This window comes from Pieris napi, chromosome 18 (genome assembly GCF_905475465.1).
Source record: "Pieris napi chromosome 18, ilPieNapi1.2, whole genome shotgun sequence".
NCBI lineage: Eukaryota > Metazoa > Arthropoda > Insecta > Lepidoptera > Pieridae > Pieris > Pieris napi.
Window position 1 is genome coordinate 10412047 of NC_062251.1, and position 5000 is coordinate 10417046.

General features: G+C 46.7%; 2 non-coding genes and 1 pseudogene across 2 annotated transcripts; all 3 read left to right on the forward strand.

Annotated features, from left to right (window-relative positions):
• Positions 1-1718: 1718 nt before the first annotated feature.
• LOC125058960 lies at positions 1719-3621 on the forward strand. Its single transcript, XR_007118572.1, has one exon. It is a non-coding gene; the product is annotated as a small subunit ribosomal RNA (ribosomal RNA).
• A 292-nt stretch (positions 3622-3913) lies between these two features.
• Positions 3914-4070, forward strand: LOC125058951. The gene has a single exon (XR_007118564.1). It is a non-coding gene; the product is annotated as a 5.8S ribosomal RNA (ribosomal RNA).
• Positions 4071-4824: 754 nt separating this feature from the next.
• LOC125058978 overlaps positions 4825-5000 on the forward strand; it is a 9589-nt pseudogene continuing 9413 nt past the window's right edge.

The following is a 5000-nucleotide window of genomic DNA, read 5'->3' on the forward strand; positions in this document are numbered from 1 at the left end:
TCAGTGCATCGAACGACCGACGACGGCCTCCGGTGCGCGCGCGCACGTTGTACTAGAAACCCGACCGGTGCTATGTGTGTACGTAACTAAGTATATTATTATTTATTATTTCATTTAATATTATTTTAAATCGCTAATAAATATCCCACCAATGAATTTAATTCACTAACTAATATCTATAATAATAATAATAATAAAATATAAATAAACAATATTATATAATAATAAAAATAATAAACCAAAAAAATTGCACACATACACACATGCATTTACTATTTTTTTTATTTACATTACACATAATATTATGTACACATCAATAATAAAATGAAAAGTGACTCTCAACGCTCAACGAGAAACATTAATGCACTCAGCGACTCGAACGGCCGACGACGGCCTGCGTTGTACTAGAAACCCGACCGGTGCTATGTATACATATAAGTATATTATTATTTATTATTTCATTTAATATTATTTTAAATCGCTTTTATATCGCTAATAAATATCCCACCAATGAATTTAGTTCACTAACTAATATCTATAAAAATAATAACAATATTAATAAAATATAAATAAACAATATTATATAATAATAAAAATAATAAACCAAAAAAATTGCACACATACACACATGCATTAATTAATTTATTTACATTACATAATATGTACACATCAATAATAAAATGAAAAGTGACTCTCAACGCTCTACGAGAAACATTCGGCGGTCGCGCGCCGCGCCCGTTCCAATGCCGACGTGGATAATTGCTCTCGGTATATATGTGGAGCGAAACCGTCGAGCGCACTGCGCCGTACGGTTCACGTTGATGTGCGTTTTGTGTCGAGAGAGAAATATCGTCACATCGGACTTTTGTTGGTTTTGCTTGTGTGTTGTGTATTTATTAATAGTATTTATAAAATATTATTTATTTAAAATGCGCACACACGCGGACGGACAGAGTTTCGGTTGCTAGAGGATATCCTCACTTGTAGTAAATCACGCATCATCGTTAAATGATATATATATATATATAGTTACAATTTACATTGTATATTATATTCACCGCGTTCGCAGACCGGATGGTGACATTAGCAAAAATCGCTCAAGATTTGCTTGCGACTGTCTCGCCGGTGTTATCTGTGATTGTAAAAGAATACGCTTCAAGGCACACCTCAACGCAGGGCGCCGAGCGTGTTCGACACGTGCGCGGTCGCTACGGCGACCGTTTATGGAAAAATGTATAAAAGAGGACGCATACGCGCCCATCGTCGAAACGGTGTGCGCAGCGTCGTGTTGGAATTTGTCCCTCAAGCTCCGGGCGTTGATCGTATCTAGTGCGTGTAATGCCAGCCGAGTTTTAATATGTTACAATAACGTATTAAATAAAAATTGAGAAGTTGCGTTTAGATGAATGTTCAATTTTCAAACTGTCAAAATATCGATACGCGAGAGATCGCGGTCGTGTTTGATGCAGTTTTATGTCCCTCACAGTGGTCGAGCATCGTTGTACATCACCTCGTTGCGAGATCGTGACGGGACGGCCGCTCGTAGACCGGTCAGAGTCTGTCTATCGAATTGAAGCGCGAACGTCGCGTCGTTTGAAAATTCGACGCGTTACGTTCACGCGTGTCGAGTAACGCGCGCGAGCGCGTCTCGACGCCGCCGAGCTACGGCCCGCCGAAGCCGCGTTTCGCGGTGTAGGCGAGTCGTTTGCGTAAGCAGCTCCCTGGTTGATCCTGCCAGTAGTTATATGCTTGTCTCAAAGATTAAGCCATGCATGTCTCAGTGCAAGCCGTATTAAGGCGATACCGCGAATGGCTCAATATATCAGTTTTGGTTCCTTAGATCTTACTCAGTTACTTGGATAACTGTGGTAATTCTAGAGCTAATACATGCAATCAGAACTCTGACCAGTGATGGGATGAGTGCTTTTATTAGATCAAAACCAATCGGCGGAGGGCCTAGCGTCCGAAGTCGTTAATTTTGATGAATCTGGATAACTTTTGCCGATCGCACGGTCCAGTACCGGCGACGCATCTTTCAAATGTCTGCCTTATCAACTTTCGATGGTAGTTTCTGCGACTACCATGGTTGTCACGGGTAACGGGGAATCAGGGTTCGATTCCGGAGAGGGAGCCTGAGAAACGGCTACCACATCCAAGGAAGGCAGCAGGCGCGCAAATTACCCACTCCCGGCACGGGGAGGTAGTGACGAAAAATAACGATACGGGACTCTTACGAGGCCTCGTAATCGGAATGAGTACACTTTAAATATTTTAACGAGGAACAATTGGAGGGCAAGTCTGGTGCCAGCAGCCGCGGTAATTCCAGCTCCAATAGCGTATACTAAAATTGTTGCGGTTAAAAAGCTCGTAGTTGCATTTGTGCGCCGCGCTGTCGGTGCACCGCATCCGCGGTGATACTGACACGTCTGCGGAGCATATCGTCGGTGAGCCGGCGGTAAAACGCCGGTTCAATATCAAAATCCTATCGCGGTGCTCTTCAGTGAGTGTCGAGGTGGGCCGACAATTTTACTTTGAACAAATTAGAGTGCTCAAAGCGGGCTCAAAATGCCGCTTGAATATTTCGTGCATGGAATAATAGAATATGATCTCGGTTCTATTTTGTTGGTTTTCAGAACTCCGAGGTAATGATTAATAGGGATAACTGGGGGCATTCGTATTGCGACGTTAGAGGTGAAATTCTTGGATCGTCGCAAGACGAACATCAGCGAAAGCATTTGCCAAAGGTGTTTTCATCAATCAAGAACGAAAGTTAGAGGTTCGAAGGCGATTAGATACCGCCCTAGTTCTAACCGTAAATATGTCATCTAGCGATCCGCCGACGTTACTACAATGGCTCGGCGGGCAGCTTCCGGGAAACCAAAGATTTTGGACTCCGGGGGGAGTATGGTTGCAAAGCTGAAACTTAAAGGAATTGACGGAAGGGCACCACCAGGAGTGGAGCCTGCGGCTTAATTTGACTCAACACGGGAAATCTCACCAGGCCCGGACACCGGAAGGATTGACAGATTAACAGCTCTTTCTTGATTCGGTGGGTGGTGGTGCATGGCCGTTCTTAGTTGGTGGAGCGATTTGTCTGGTTAATTCCGGTAACGAACGAGACTCTAGCCTGCTAAATAGGCGTCGTCATTTAGGTGTGCCCGATTTCGGTCGAGCAACTCACTGGCGACGTATTAAAATTCTTCTTAGAGGGACCGGCGGCTTCGAGCCGCACGAGATTGAGCAATAACAGGTCTGTGATGCCCTTAGATGTCCTGGGCCGCACGCGCGCTACACTGAAGGAATCAACATGTTCTCCCTGGCCTAGAGGCCCGGGCAACCCGTTGAAACTCCTTCGTGCTGGGGATTGGGGTTTGCAATTATCCCCCATAAACGAGGAATTCCTAGTAAGCGCGAGTCATAAGCTCGCGTTGATTACGTCCCTGCCCTTTGTACACACCGCCCGTCGCTACTACCGATTGAATGATTTAGTGAGGTCTTCGGACCGACACGCGGTGGCCTCACGGCCGTCGGCGTTGCTGGGAAGTTGACCAAACTTGATCATTTAGAGGAAGTAAAAGTCGTAACAAGGTTTCCGTAGGGGAACCTGCGGAAGGATCATTAACGTTTTTTTGTTTTGTGCGGCAACGCAAAAAACGAAAAAAAAAACACGTGAATGATACACAATTAAAATCGAATCCGAGAGAGAAGAGATTCTCTCTCGTCGATTCGCGATAATATGTGTGCGGACGCTTTTATTAGCGTCTTCTCGCCTATTGACATATATAATATTAAAACGCAAGATATTTATTTGACGCTCGATTGAAGGATTTTGTGTCGAATTTATGTTTTGGGTTTTTTTTTTTAAATTTTTTCGCACCTTTTATATTTTCTCATACCAAAAACACAAAACGATTACCCTGAACGGTGGATCACTTGGCTCGCGGGTCGATGAAGAACGCAGTTAACTGCGCGTCATAGTGTGAACTGCAGGACACATTTGAACATCGACATTTCGAACGCACATTGCGGTCCGTGGAGAAATATCCAGGACCACTCCTGTCTGAGGGCCGGCTGCATAAAAACAAAAAGCCACACTGTTCGCGTGACGAGCGGCGACCGCGACGACTCCGGTCGTCGCGCCGCTTCTCTGTCGCGCGTGCTTTTGACGGTTTCGCGAAGCCTAGCGCCGAGCGATCCGTTCGAATATATGTTCGATTATGTTTCTTTTGAACGTAGTCACGTCTATACGATGATTTTGTCGCACAAATAAATTCTCACCGCCGTACCGTGTCTCTCCGTAGCGCGTGCGCGCGTACGAGTCTTTACGCAACGACATCGACAACAACAACGACGTTCGCGTTTACGCGTCGCGCGTGTTTGCACCGCATCGTCCCGGTCCATAGCGATCGCGCGACGGGCGGCGCCGGTGCGCGCGTGGACGTGTCTCAATGTCCGTTGTGTTGTGATGTGCGGTCGCGTTCGGCTCAGCTCGGTTTCTCGCGAGAGGACGGAGCGCGCGCGCCCGCCGCGTCGCGGTCGCTCGGTCGGCGTTTGTGTAATTGTAGTGTGTACTAAACTTATTGTGATATGACATTAACGGACAATGAACGGAAACATGACGGACAGCGAAAGAAAACGCGTTTGACGACGACAAGTAAAATTGTCGTTGAAAATGCGCAAGGTGCCGCCGCTGCCTTCGTGCAAGCGCGTAGGCGGACTCGACGTCCGGAGGGCGCGTGGCGTCGTCGACGCGCCGTAATGGCGAGTTGCGCGTACGCCCGTTGCGCCGACGGATATCGCGTCTGCCTCACACCTTTTTATCGTTGGCCTCAGATCAGGGAGGATCACCCGCCGAATTTAAGCATATTAGTAAGCGGAGGAAAAGAAACTAACCAGGATTCCCTTAGTAGCTGCGAGCGAACAGGGATGAGCCCAGCACTGAATCCCGCGGTCGTCTCGGTCGCGGGAGATGTGGTGTTCGGGAGGTTCCGCTTTCTCGC